At 44.1% G+C, this 15,247-nt stretch overlaps 2 protein-coding genes across 2 annotated transcripts in view; both read right to left on the bottom strand.

Moving 5' to 3' along the window:
- The window catches only part of LOC148144678 (uncharacterized), a 92,637-nt gene that overhangs the window by 76,833 nt on the left and 557 nt on the right, over positions 1-15,247 (bottom strand). The gene's annotated exons all lie outside the window — the stretch shown is intronic.
- The window catches only part of LOC148144676 (uncharacterized), a 30,573-nt gene continuing 21,677 nt past the window's right edge, over positions 6,352-15,247 (bottom strand). Inside the window, exon 3 of the transcript XR_015751566.1 lies at positions 6,352-7,368. The gene's annotated coding sequence lies outside the window, so the exon portion shown is untranslated. The remainder of the gene's footprint in view (positions 7,369-15,247) is intronic.

Below are 15,247 nucleotides of genomic sequence, written 5' to 3'. Positions count from 1 at the left end.
AACAGACCCTTCAGTCCAACTACACCATGCTGACTGTGTTCACAAACAAAACTAGTCCCACCTGTGTGTGTTTGGCCCATATCCCTCTGAACCTTTCCTATTCATGTACTTATCCAAATGTCTTTTAAACATTGTAACTGTACCTGCATCCACCACCGTGTCTGGACATTGATTCCATGCACAAACTACTCTCAAAAGAAAAGGTGCTACTCCAGTTTTTTGAAAATCTTTCTCCACTCATCTTCCTCATTTGCTCTCTAATCTTGAAATCCCCATCCTAGGAAAAGGACACCTGGGGTTCACCTCATCTACCCTACTCATGATTTTATGAACCTCTTTTAAGGTCACCTGTCAACCTCATGTGTTCCAGTGAAGAAAGTCCCAGCCTATCCACCTAGATGTAGGTATAATCATATCCAGTTATGAATTGTTCAATGCTGGTGCAGACTCGAAAGACCGAATGGCCTAGTCCTGCTCCCAACTCTCTCACTCTGTCCAGGACAGCAAGAGGCCCTAAGTCATAGGAGCAGAAATTAGGCCATTCAGCCCATCAGGTCTAATCACCCCATTCAATCGTGGCTGCTAGGTTTCTCAACCCCATTCTCCCTGTAACCCTCGATCCCCTTGATACTCAAGAACCTATCTGTCTCAGTTTTAAATATCCTCAGTGACCTGGCCTCCACAGTCTTCTGTGGAAATAGATTCCACAGATTCACCGCTCTCTGGCTGAAGAAGTTTGTCCGTTCTAAAAGGTCTTCCCTTTACTCTAAGGCTGTGCCCTCTGGCCCGAGTCTGTCCTACCAATGGAACCATCTTCGCAACGTCCACTCTGTCCGGGCTGTTCAAGATTACACCCACCCCCCCCCGAGTGCGGGCCTGTTAATCAGCATGAACCAGACCCTTCAGGATGAGGTACAGCAGGGATTAGGGTCAGCAAAGTGAGAATGGAGGGAGTGTGTGTGGGATGGAGATTTTCAGCTTCTAGGGAATGAGAGAGAAAAGTGAGTTCGCTATAAATTAGAATTAGGATGGGCCAAAGAGTGGTAAATGGAATTTAATTTGGAGAAATGTGAGTTGTTGCATTTTGGTCAAGCAATCCAGGCAGGACTGACACAGTTAAGGGGAATGTTGCAGAACAAAGAGTCCTTGAAGTGCAGGTTCCATAGTTCTCAGGTAGACAGGATAGCCTTTGTTGGTCAGAGCATTGAGTAGATGAGTTGGGAGGTCATGTTGTGGCTGTCCAGGATGTTGGTTAAGCCAATTTTGGAATACTGCATTCAGTTCTGATCTCCCTGCTGCAGGAAAGATGTTATGAAACTTTGAAAGGGGTCAGAAAAGATATAAGCTATAGGGAGAGGCTGAATAGTCCAGGGACATTTTCCATGGAGCATCAGAGGCTGAGGGGTAAACATATAGGCCTTTGAATTGGGCATGGTGAGGAGGGAAAACCTAAGGTCTTTTCCCCCAGGGTAGGGGAGTTCAAGAAAACTAGAAGGCATATGTTTGAGGTGAGAGCAGAATGAGAGCAGAATGAGAGCAGAACACCCAACCCACAATCTCCCAGCCTGTCAACCATCCAGGGACTGTGTAGTCACAGCAGGGAATCAAACAAGAAAAATGAAACAACATTAGAAACAAATTGGTGCTCGTATTTAATGTTTATTCATTAGAAAGTAAACCAGAAATGGGGCTCTCCCAGGATTCGTGTGGTGCCCTACTTGAGGAATTCTTTCTCTCTTACATCGAACTGTTAGTATGCAGCTCTGATTTACAACAATAGTTACATCAACAGGACTAAAGCATCTGTTATCAAATTGGCAGTGATGTACAGCACGGAAATAGAGTTTTTCTCTCTCATGCACACACGCACATACAAGTCCATGGGGGTGAATTTATATTTGCAGAATGATATTTGCAGATACATTCTATTTTGCTCAAAAAATACACAATCTGCAGGCAGTCAATCCATGTAATATATTGTAAATTCCTGTTTGGAAATAGAACCAGTCTGACTCAAGATTGGGGTACAGACAGACTCTGACCTCACACCTTTAATGCATTGTCTGAGCTGAGATGTCACCTCTTGTTATAAAACCTTGTTATCTTGATAAGGTGCCTTGCAGGAAGTTCTGGGATTTACATGTTAATGATGGCTGCAACCCATTCTAGAAGATGAAAGACTTAACAATCCAGGTTTGTTCAATATATCATTTCAGTGGCAGGACACTTTTTTTTTCTATGTGTCTTATGATTTTATTTTCCGCAACCACCTGATGAAGGATCAGTGCTCCGAAAGCTAGTCCTTCCAAATAAATGTGTTGGACTATAACCTGGTGGTGTGTGTTTTTTCAACTTTGACCAGATGCGGGTGGATTGACCATGCTAAATTACCCACGGTGCCCAGGGATGTGCAGGTTAGGTGTATTAGTCAGGGTTAAATGTAGAGCAATAGGGGTAAGGGAATGGCTGTGGGTGGGTTACCCTTCAGAGGATCGGTTTGGACTTGTTGGGCCGAGTGGCCTGCTTCCACACTGTGGGGATTCTCTGAAGGGAAGGGATTTTTGCAAACACACTTTTCTTTTGCTTTACAAAATCAGACCTGCTCACTCTCAGCAGTATCCCAGTGTTAGGAAAGATATTAACTTTTAGGTGGAGTTATCCAAAATTCAGAGAGATGTCTGTCTTGATGTTTTTGCTTTTCTGCCCTTGTAAGGTCCTGAATCAGCACCTTCAGGAGAATTAGTAGAGGAGAGGGAGAGATGGTGCTTTCAATTTTGTGGAACAACAAAAGAAAGGAATATTCCACAAAGTAGAATTGCTTGTTCTGAATTTCTACCCTGCACTGACAGTGATGACCTTTGTAATTTGTTTTTAACAGTGTATTTGAAGATCTGAAGCTTCAAAATCAACAGATGAAGGGCTTATGCCCGAAACGTTGACTCTCCTGCTCCTCGGATGCTGCCTGACCTGTTGTGCTTTTCCAGTGCCACACTTTTCGACTCTGACTGTCCAGCGTCTGCAGTTCTCACTTTGACGTCAATGTCTGACAGTCACTCAATCTATCAGGACTGCAACGGTTTTCAACCATGATTCTGTGAGAAGGAGCAAAGCTTTTTGGTTCCTGTTTAGTACGTTTTCAGCATCAGTGGGATTGGATGAGAGACCCTACTGTTGCTGCGCTCTGAGTGTGGAGCATGAAACAGTTGTACGGCCTGGGAAGAGGAATTCACGGTGGGGAGGGGCTCCACACGTATTTGTGTGTAACTGAAGCTCCGTCATGGAGAAACCAGAGGAATCCAGCCCCGTGGAGAAACCATGGAAGTGTGGCGACTGCGGGAAAAGCTTCCGTGTCCTGAGTGTCCTGGAGACTCATCAGCGCAGTCACACTGGGGAAAGCCCGTTCCCCTGTCCCGTCTGCGGGAAGGGCTTCAGCACTTCCTCCACTCTGCTAACCCACCAGCGGATCCACACGGGGGAGAGGCCCATCAGCTGCCCCGAGTGTGGGAAGGCCTTCAGCAATTCCTCCAACAGGCTGAAACACCAGCGGGTCCACACGGGGGAGAGGCCCTTCAGCTGCCCAGTGTGCAGGAAGGCCTTCAGCGATTCCTCCACCCTACTGAGGCACCAGCGGGTCCACACGGGGGCGAGGCCCTTCAGCTGTTCCGAGTGCAGGAAGAGATTTACCCAGGCCTCCAATTTGCTGACCCATCTGCGGGGACACACGGGGGAGAGGCCCTTCAGCTGCCCCCTGTGCGGGAAGGGCTACACACGCTCTACCAACCTCCGGAGGCACCAGCGAGTTGACATACCATCGCAGGGGGATTGAAGGAGCGACGGCTGAGTGCCGTTATCGACTGGACTGTCAACCCAGTTCCGGGGGCTCCCGGGTTTGAATCCCACTGCAGCAGATGGTGCGATACGGGGTATGGGTTGAAATTGCCGAGTGAGGCAATACTTCCTCCGAGTTAAGGCTGTACCAAGGATCCAATTACAAAGGGATAACTTGGTGGTGACCAATAGTAAAAAAAGTGAGGTGGGTTGGGGGGTGGTGGGGTAGCGTGTGCGTTTTGACCTTGAGCTGTTTAAAAAGCAGCTACGTTTTCTCTGCCTTTTTGCTGAGGGGGTTTGAAGCTGTAACAAAGTTGGATCTCAATAAAGGTTACCTGAATTTACCCCTTGGCTCAGACTCTTATTGAAAGCTTTGAGCTCCAAGAGGTTTTTGTTTTAAAGCTGCTCATTTCTTTCAGCCTCCTGCACTAAGCTTCCAATGTCGTGTATCAGGTGGAGTGGTGAATGAGCAGCCTGTTTTGTTAGAAATTGTAAATTTTTCCAGGAGTGCAGAGTGTGTCATTTCATCGGCGTCGTAAAGTTTACTGGCAGCATCGGGAGGTGTGGGCTGTGTTCACTAGAAATGATGTGGAGGAGCTGGTGGTGGACTGGCCTGGATGAAGTTAAAAATCACACAACACCAGGTTATAGTCCAACAGGTTTATTTGGAAGCACTAGCTTTCAGAGCACTGCTCCTTCATCGGGTAGCTGTGGCGCATGATCATTAGATTCAGATTTTATAGCAGAAGATCACAGTGTCATGCAACTGATAGGGTGTATTGAACGAACCAAGATTGCTGTTAAGTCTTTCACCTTTTAGAATGTGTTGCAGGTTTCAGTTCATTAACATGTAAATCCCAGAACATCTTATAATTCACGTACTCAAGATGACTTAAGCTTTTTTTAAAAAAAAAGTGACAACTCAGCCTCGATAAAGGTGTGAGGTTCAAGTCTGTCAATGTCCCAATTTTGAATCAAACTGGTTCTATTTCCAAAGTAGGAATTTATAAAATATTATATGGATTGACTGCCTACAGACTGTGCACTTTTTGAGCTAAATTGAATGTATCTGCAAACATAATTCTGCCAATACAAATTTGCCCAAGAGGTGATCTGTGGATGTGAGTTTGTGCTTGAGAGTGCACGTAAGAGTGTATGCATGCTTGGTAAAGTGAGAGTGTGATGGCGCATATGCCTGAGAGTCTGTTGGGGGGGGCGTATGTGTAGGTGTCTGAGAGAACACGTGTGTATGAGTGAGGTATGAATAAAAGTGAGGGCTTGCGTTTTGCTAAAACAAGGAAGGGCGGGACTTGTACAGTTAATGGTAGGGCCCTGTGTCATGCTGTAAAAGAGAGACATGGTGGGGTTCAGGTACACAGTTCTTTGAAAGTTGCATCGCTGCTAGACAGGGTGGTCAAGAAGGCATTAAGCATACTTGCCTTCATTGTTCCCCCCACTGCGTATAGGGGTTGGGGCATCATGTTGAGGTTGTACAGGGATGTTGGTGAGGCCACTTTCAGAGTACTGAGTATGGTTCTGGTGGCCCTGTAATAGGAAGAATAAGATTTACCAGGATGTTGCCAGGACTGGAGGGTTTGAGTTATAATGAGAGGCTGGGACTTTTTTAACTGGAGCACAGGAGGTTGGGGGGTGACATTATTGAGATTGATAAAATCATGAGGAGTGGAGGCTCTTCCTTAGCGTAGGGGAGCTCAAGACTCGGGGGCATACTTCTTTAAAGTGAGAGGAGAGAGATTTAAAAGGAACCTGAGGGTCAAGGTTTTGGCAGGGTGATTTGTGTGGGGAATGAACTTGCTGAGGATGTGGTAGATGCAGGTATATTTAAAAAGTTTAAATAACATTTGGATGGGTACATGAATAGAAAGGTTTAGAGGGATATGGGCCAAACGCAGGCAAGTGGGACTAACTTAGTTTGGGAACTCTGGTTGCCATGGATGAGTTAGACCGAAGGGTCTGTTTCTGTGCAGTATACCTCTCTGAACCAGAAGTGATCTTATTGAAACCAGTAGAATTCTTAAAAGGGGCTTGACAGGATAGATGCCGATAAAATGCTCCTTTGTGGTGGGAGTCATAGAATCCTGACAATGTGGAAACAGGCCATTCAGCCCATCTATTCCACACTGGCCCTCTGAAGAGCATCCCACCCATACCCACCCCCTTACTCCGTATTTCCCATGGCCAATCCACCCTCAGTTCCACATCCCTGGTTACTATGGGTAATTTAGGACAGCCTATCCACCCTAACCTCTACACCCTAATCTGTAAATTACCTTCTCAAAAATGTAATTTAAATGTAGAGTTTTTCTCTAAGAAAAATGTTCGTCTGACTCCACATTCGGGCACAGACAGAATTCTCAATTATTGTTAGACAAGCTCTGCATTTGAATGACATTCTTGAGAAGGTAACAAAAAAGTAGTTCTGGGATTAACAAACCAAAGAGCAGAAACCTATTCTAAAAGATGAAGGATTTAATCTAAAATTGTTTGAGTCACATTTCCATGACACTGGATTCCATTGGATATAAATTGTCATCGTGCTCTCATTCTCCACAACCACCTGATGAAGGAGCAGCGCTCCGAAAGCTAGTGCTTCCAAACAAACCTGCTGGATTATAACCTGGTGGTGTGTGATTTTTAACTTTATCCATGGGAAACACATGAGTTGTGGGACCGGTAATAGTTCTTATTTTGTGATCTATTCCAAGTGAAATTTCTCCTCTGCGCAGGCACGGGTGAACAGTTTGTATTCTGTGCGAGATCAGGCTAGCAGCTTTTAAATCTTATGTCAAGCAGCAGAAACAAACTGTCGAACAGCAATTGTATTCCGAGAGTGGTACTTCCAGCTCTGGTAATCCTGTTGCATCAACAGAGAGAGGGAGAGGATGTCACATCTAAAGAACAGACTAAAAGTTATTTTGCTTGTTGAGTCGGCTCTGCACTCAGATGAGACTGGATACTGCTTATAATGGATCATAATTAAATGCTACAATGGAACACCTTAAATTCAAGGAATTTTGAAAGGGCAAATGAACAGGAACTTTGAATAGAGATGTTCTTTCATTTCTAACCTTGGTTGACCCGTATGAGGCATTTTTATTGAGAGCTCCATAATCATCTTCCTGCTGGATTTTTTTTCGGGGCAAACAATTTCTGGTTAAAGAAATTCTGTATCCTGGGAAGGCAGGGAAATAAAAATACAAACGGGCTGTTAAAAGCATTTGAATTGTGGGCCGACGAGCTCTCGTGGGAGCAGTGCATTTGCCAAAAACATTTCTGAGGAATTCTGTTAACAGTTGCACTGAAAATAGTTTTCCTCACTGAACTTTAAACAGGTATTGAGAACGTTCCGCATTATAGATTGTATTCTTGAGGACTGGAGGAGGATTGAACTTGCCAACGTGAACCACACTTTGCAGAGAGAGGAAATTTCTCCGGATGAAAGAGGTTGATGGAAGTCCACAATTGTCAGATTATTTCATGAAAATAACAGCTGGTATGGGGATCCCAGAAGAGGGGTGTCTGTAATGAGCACACAGAAACAAACCCTTCAGTTCAGGCCAGCCAGATATCCTAAATTAATCTAGTGACCCATTTGCCAGCATTTGGCCCATATCCCTCTGAATCCTTCCTATTCATGTCCCTATCCAGATGAATTTTTTTCTTCGCAGAGTACTTGGGTGATAGCCAAGATATGCTATTACTCAGCCTTTCCCCACTGTGCTTAACCTTTCCTTCATGCTAATTGTAGCTGGAGACGCCTGAAATCTGAAAAGGATTTCCTGAAAAAAAAAGGTTAATTCAAGATTGGGCTCAGTGATGGATTTTCTAAAGCTTGGCTATTGCAGTTTTCAAGCTGACAGAAAAAACTTTCAGTTGTTGTTGTCCAAGGCAGAGCAGATATTCTTTTAAGGTATAATTGAGGTATCTACATTCTTTACAGTGTTTTTCCATCATTACCAGTGATTGTCCATCATTTGGTATATTGAGCATCATCTTTTTGTGATTCAACAGATATGACTTGAGTGAATTCTGTAAGATGCTTTTGTATTTTATTTAACTTTACTTGGTTCTTTGCCGTAAAGATTTACTTTTAATGTCATTGGTATTAAAATATTTCAATGTATAATAATGAAACAGCTCAGTTATTCTGAAATTATTTCAATTCGTTGGTCAATTGCAAAATAGCTGCATAACTGTTGTCAAAATTGATACCCCGGAAGCTATTTTGTTTAGTATATTTCCTTTGTAAAGATCTTATCCAAATTATAAAATGATTGTATTTTCATATGAAATAAAATTTGCAGTGTTTTATTAAATGGTTGAAAGTAACTTTGTACTTAATTGCTCCGTTTGGGATTAAACATTGTGACTTTGATAAAAGTGATCTTTCACAATTTATGGTGAATCTATTAACAAACAAATGTTGCCATTTGCTGTTGAATTACCACAAATTCAATTTGAAATTCTTGAATGAGTTGAATAAGGGGTAAAACGTAAATATTTATTGCACTTTTCAGAAATTCTCTGCACTGCCATTGTATTTGGTTAAACAAGATATGTGTCTCTCTTTATAACTTTGTTTCTTTGATATTTTATTTATCAGTGGTATTGCCCAAATAGCCTTAAAACATTTTTGGCATTTGGCGAAGATGTGAGTTTTCAGTCGGGCAACGTCATTCAATTGTGAAACAATCTGATGATTAAATTAAATACATATACGAACATCAACATGTAGAATTACCAATGAAATGTGAAATGTAAACTGTGGCTGCTCTTGATTTGGTGCAGACTGAATATCAATTGAAATGGTAAGAATAAATAGCAATAATGGCACTGTGCACAAACTGTATGTAGCGTGAGGTCAGAATTTTTCTGATCATTTAATTCCGACACATGCAGTGACGGCAGCACCATGATCTGTTTTGTTTGTTTATGGAATGTGAGCATCACTTGCAGAGCCAGTATTTGACTGCAAGGAACACAGATATGAATATTGGGTGAGGACAAGATGAGGTTGAGTTGCAAGGTCTACTGTAGCGTAACAAATTGTACTGGCTTCCACTGTACCCTGACAAGACAGAGACTTTGGGAGGAGAACAAAATAGGAATTTCTACTTAAATATTGATGCTCCCATTTAGATCTCTCAGAAGGAGATTGTTTGGTCCATCTATTCTGCAATGGCTCTTTTGAATTATTTCCCTGCATCCACATATATCTGGAATCGGTTTATTTTCAAGAATTTTGCAATTACCTTTGCCATTTACTGGTTCCATCACCCCTTCAAGATCATTCCAAATTGTAACAACTTGCTTATTTTCTTAAAAATTAAACCATCTCACGGCCACCCCCACCCCCTTTTGAAAAATGGCTGCACTATTTCCAATATGGTCATGCTTTCTAAATATTACCATGGACTTCTTTTTATGAACAAGTCTCTTCAGATTTCAACGTATCTTTTTAAACATAAAAATGCCCCTTTACATGTAGCTCAGCCCTTTAAATGTGTTATGTTCCTCTCAGCGCAATCTTGCCCCTCGATAATGTATATTTACTCCTTTAGATATGAATATGTCTCTGAAAGGGATATTTCTGCTTAGAAATAGGGCAACGTCTCTTCAAAATGTAGAATCATTTAGATATAACTGCGTCACTTTACATATTAAGATATCCCTTTGAAATATAATCTTCTCCATTTAAATCTGTTTATTTGCAGAAATAGCCCGTTAAAATGTCCACGTCCCTTTAAAATGCAGATTTCCCCCTTTAGATATCGGAATATCTGTTAAAATTGAGCCGTGAGCTTTCCCAATGTAGACAGGGCTCCTGGAAACGTGGCAGTGTCCCCCCTGCAGCTGCAGAACGAGACAGGAGAGTTTGTTTTTGTGAATGAGCAGTTGTAGCGCGAGGTGCTGTTGCTTGGTGACGGTGAGGCTCCCCCGGCCCCGCCCATCCCCCCGTGCAGACGTCACGCGGGGGCGAAGGCGGTTGGGAGGAGAAGTCGCTCGAGCAGGGAAGCGGCGGCCGTTAGGAAAATGGCGCCGTGCGGCCCGGGGCAGACACCCGTCACTGGGCACCGCCGCCTTCCTGGCGCAGCTGCTGTGTCACGGCCACACCGGCCGGCTGTACAGCAGGCAGGAGCCGGTGAGCATTCTGGAGGCGGATGGGGTTAAGGGCCTGCTTGGGAACTCGTCGGCCGCCTGGGTGGTGGAGTTCTACTGGTCGTGGGGCGGCCCCTGTGTCAACTATGGGGCCACCTGGAAGGTACTGGGCCCGGGAGGTGAAAGGTGAGGCAGGTTGTGGGGGGGACGGAGGGGAAGGAATGTGGGGCCTGTTCTGTCATAGTGACATTTTACACTCACTTTCCATCTGCTTTTACTGGCGCTTGTGCTGTTTACCCCTCACTGTGTGTTCAATCCTTGTGCTGTTTACCCTCACTGTTTGTTTAATCCTTGTGCTGTTTGCTCTTTGCTGTTACTTGTGCAATTGCTGAGGTTTGTGTGTAAATACTAGTGAAGGAGATTATGCACCAGCATGTATATGTTCCTCAGTTATTGAAGGGGCAGGACCTGTTGAGAATGGTTAGTAAAGTATGTGGTGTACTAAGCCTTGTCAACATGGATATAGTTAGTTATTTGTGAAAGTATACTCTTTATTATTTAGATTCGGAGATGTACAGCACAGAAACAGACCTTTTTGGACCTCCCCATCCATGCTGACCAGATATCCGAAATTAATCTAGTCCCATTTGCCAGCACGTGGCTCACATCCATCTAATCCTTCCTATTCAGATGCCTTTTAAATGCTGTAATTGCACCAGCCTCCACCACTTTGCCAATTGAGACACAGGCATGGTCCAACTTTTTCAGCGTCTGTCTTCTCCCTGGATTCACTCCCATTCTTTTCAGTTGCTCCAAGTCAACAATTGAACCCCAGAATGAAACGTAAATGGAAAAGGGGGATCATTCCAAACATGCACCAACCCATGCTCTGATTGGAAAAGTTGCCCCTTCAATACCTTTTGTATCTTCCTGCTTTCACCCTAAATCTATGCCCTCTAGTTCTGAATTTTACCCCAACACTGGGGAAAAGACATAAAAACATTGAGCAACCAGACAAATGCAAAAGCTATAAAACATCGAGCCACATGGGGGGGAGGGAATTATGGCTCTACCCTTTTTGTTCTCTGATTAGCATTTGTACACCTAATATCTGTCAAGAACACCAGCATCGCCACAGAGCATATTGTGTACACTCCTCAGTGTCAAAACACAGGGCGCATGTTTGCCGGCGTCACCAAAACATTGGGCATGTTCCTCGCTGTCGGCAGATAAAGGGCGAGACCTACTTTTGATGGACAAATAAGGAGCACTGGAGGACCGGAAGGAGACTTGTCCTCCTGACGTTCAGATCTCCCCTATCGGTGAATGCGGAAGGTGGACCATGAGCTTCTGAAGCTCCTGCTCTTCTCTCTGAATGAAGAGCTTCACCCCAGACTGCAACTTCCTTCCTCTGTCCAATATCTGTGAGTATGGCACTCTCTTCTCACCCCCTTTTCCATTTATTGACTTGGAGCAACTGAAAGGAATGGGAGTGAATCGAGGGAGAAGACAGACTCTGGAAAGGTTGGTCCAGGCCTGTGTCTCAATTGGCAAAATAGACAGACAGGAGATTGGAAGAACGCAGCAAGCCAGGCAGTAACAGGAGGTGGAGAAGTCGACATTTTGGGTGTAACCCTTGTTAAGGACTGGGGGTGGATACAGGGAGAACTGCAGAACAAGGGTGTGCTGGGGGCAGGGTGATGAAGTGGGGATAGGTGGAGACAGGTAGAGTGTACGACCTGGTTGGTGAATGGGAGGACGGAATCTAGTTGGTGGCAGGCTGGGAAGGGAGTTGTGGGATGAGTAGGCAGGTTATTTGAAATTGGAAAATTCAATGTTGAATCCTCCGGGCTGTGGACTGCTCAGGCAGAAGATGAGGTGTTCCTCCAATTTGCGGTTTGGTTCGTTGTGGCAATGGAGGAAGCTAAAGATAGTCATGTCAGAAAGGGAATGGGAAGGCGAATTAAAATGGATGGTGACTGGGAGGTCCGGTCGGCCTTTGCAGACGTGGCTGTGATGCAAGTTTAAACCCAGTCTCCCCGATGGAGGGAAGACCACAGTTGGCAAACACATGGCAAATACAGTACCCCAATGTAAAGTTACAGCCTTTGCTGTGAAAATAAACAGAAAGGTGTATTGTTTAAATGGTGATATATTGGGATATGGAGAAAGTGAGGACTGGAGATTAGAGTCAAAAAGTGTGGTGCTGGAAAAGCACAGCAGGTCAAGCAGCATCCGAGCAGTAGGACAGTCGAAGTTTTGGGCACAAGCCCTTCATCAGGAATGACGCGTGGATGTTCAGAGGGGCATCAGTGTCCTTCTGTGCCAGTTGTCAGACAGGTGCAGCAGGCAATGAGCAAGGCGAGTGGCGTGTTAGCAAGAGGAATTGAGTTCAGAAGTGGGAATGTCTTCCTACAGTCAGGGGGGTCATTGAATATATTCAAGGCTGAGTTCATCTGATTTTTATGTGGATGTTTATGGGGATGGCAAGAAAATGGTTTTAAGACAAGTATAGAACAGTTTGAGTCAGACAGCACAGAAACAGACCCTTCAGTCCAACTAGTCCATGTTGACTGTTCTCAAACTAAACCAGTCCCACCTGCCTGTGTTTTGGCCCATATCCCTCTGAACATTTCCTAATCATGTACTTATCCAAATGTCTTTTAAACATTGTAACTGTACCTGCATCCACCACTTCCTCTAGACATTCAGTCCACACAAAATTGTGCCCTTCAAGTCTTTTTAAAATCTCTTTCTCCTCTCACCTTCAAAATTTGCTCCCTTGAAATCCCTACCCCGGGGAAGGACATCCATCGTTCATCTCCTCAGTCCCCTCATGATTTTATAAACCTCGATAAGGTCACCTCTCCACCTCCTATGCTCCGGTGAAAAAGTCCCAGCCTATCCACCTAGATGTAGATAGATCCATATCCTGTCATGATCTGTTCAATGCTGCTACCAATTCTCACGGAGTGTCCACGACAGCAAGAGTCCACAAGACAAAGGAAGAAATTAGGCCACCAGGTCTGCTCATTCCATTCAATTATGGTTGATCAGTTTCTCAATCCCTTTCTTCCACTTTTAGCAAAGTGAAAATGGAGAGAGTGAATGTGGGGTGGAGATTTTCAGCTTAGAGGGAATGAGAGAGGAAAGAGAGTTCACTATAAATTAGAATTTATGGGATCGGTAGGTGAGCCGAAGAGTTGCAGTTGGAGTTTAATTTGGAGAAATCGGAGGTTTACATTTTGGTCAAGCAATCCAGGAAGGACTGACATTTAAGGGGAGTGTTGCAGAATAAAGAAACCTTGGAGTGCAGGTTCATAGTTCCTTGAAAGTGGAGTCTCACGTGGAGAGAATAATGAATTTAGTTTGCTTCATTGTTCAGGGCATTGAGTATAGGAGTTGGAAGGTCATGTTATACATCCTTCCCTCTTGAACGTGTGGTATCTAACTGCTTAATTGTTTCTAGTGAATACAGCCCACATCTCCTGCTGCTGCCATAATATGGTTTGTTTGGAAGCACTAACTTTCAGAGTGCTGCTCCTTCAGGTGGTTGTGGAGACGAAGGTCATGATCACAGAATTTATAGCCAACGGAGTCCAGTTCATGGAGATGTGATACATTAAACAATTTAGATTAAATCTTCCATCTTTTAGAATGGGGCTCTGTTCTTTGGTATGTTAATCCCAGAACTTGTTTTCAGTAACTTTCTCAAGAACGTAATTTAAATGCAGAGCTTTTCTATCAAAAATGTCAGGCTGACGCGACATTGGGACCCAGACAGAATTCACACCTATTGGTGGGTCGGCTGGGACTTTTTTCACTGGAGCACAGGAGGTTGAAAGGTGAAGGTATCGGGTGCCTCATTAGCAAGTTTGCACATGGTACTCAGATTGATGGAATATCAGATAGTGAAGGGGACTGTCAGATGATACAGTAGAATATAGATTGGAGAGTTGGGAAGAGAAATGGCAGATGGAGTTCAATCCAGACACACGTGAGGTGATGCATTTTGGAAGATGCAATTCAAGAGCGAGCTATACAGTAAATGGAAAGGTCTTGGGGGAAATTGATGTACAGAGAGGTCTGGGTGTTCAGGTCTATTGTTCTCTGAAGGTGGCAACGCATGTCAGTAGAGTGGTCAAGGCAGCATACAACACGCGTTCCATCATCGGACGGATTGAGTAAAAGAGTTGGCAGGTCATGTTAAAGTTATAAGATTTTGGTTCGGCCACATTTGGAATACTGCGTACAATTCCAGTCGCCAGATTTCCAAAAGGATGTGGATGCTTTGGAGAGGGTGCAGAGGAGGTTCACCAGGATGTTGCCTGTTATGGACAGTGCTAGCTATGAGGAGAGGTTGAGGGGGGGGGACTTGATTGAGGCCTATAAAACCATGAGAGGTGTAGACAGGGGTAGATAGGAAGAATACTTTTTCCCAGAGGGGGAGACTTAATTACTAGGGGTCACGAGTTCAAAGTAAGAGGGGAAAGGTTTGAGGGAGATAAACATGGAAAGTTCTTTACGTAGAGGGTGGTGGGTGCCTCAAATGCATCGCCAGTGGAGGTGGTAGGGGTGGGATCGATTTCATCATTTAAGATGTATCTAGACAGATATATGAATGGGCAGGGAGCAAAGGGATACAGATCCTTAGAAATTAGGCAGCAGGTTTAAATCGAGGATCTTGATCAGCATAGCCTTGGAGGGCTAAAAGGCCTGTTCCTGTGCTGTAAGGTTCTTTGTTCTCTTTATAGAGGTTGACAAAACCATGAGGGGCATAGATAAGATGAACGGCCTGTGTCGTTTCAAGATTAGAGAGCAAATTAAGGGGAGAGGAGAAAGATTTTAAAAACACATGAGGAGCACCTTTTTATTAACAGCGAGTGGTTTGTGTGGAATGAATGTCCAGAGGAAATGGTGGATGCAGGTTGAGTAACAACGTTTAAAGGACATTTGGATAAGTGCATGAACAGGAAAGGTTCAGAGGAATATGGGCCAGACACAGGCAGGTGGGACTAGTTTAGTTTGTGAATATAGTCAGCATGGACTAGTTGGGCTGAAGGGTCTGTTTCTGTGCTGTCTGACTCTATAACTGTTCTATACTGGTCTTAATCATTTTACTTGCCTTCCCCCATTAACATCCACTTCATTGTTGTTCTAAAATCAGATGAACTCAGCCTTGAATATATTCAATGACCCCCTAACTTCCGGAAGACTTCTGAACTCAATTACTCTCGCTAATATACCACTTGCTTTGCTGATTGCTTGCTGCACCCATTTGACAACTGGCAGTGAATTG

This window comes from Chiloscyllium plagiosum, unplaced genomic scaffold (genome assembly GCF_037043375.1).
Source record: "Chiloscyllium plagiosum isolate Xiang-an unplaced genomic scaffold, Cpla_swu_hap1 HiC_scaffold_27, whole genome shotgun sequence".
NCBI classification, from domain to species: domain Eukaryota; kingdom Metazoa; phylum Chordata; class Chondrichthyes; order Orectolobiformes; family Hemiscylliidae; genus Chiloscyllium; species Chiloscyllium plagiosum.
This window is presented reverse-complemented; position numbering and strand designations above follow the sequence as displayed.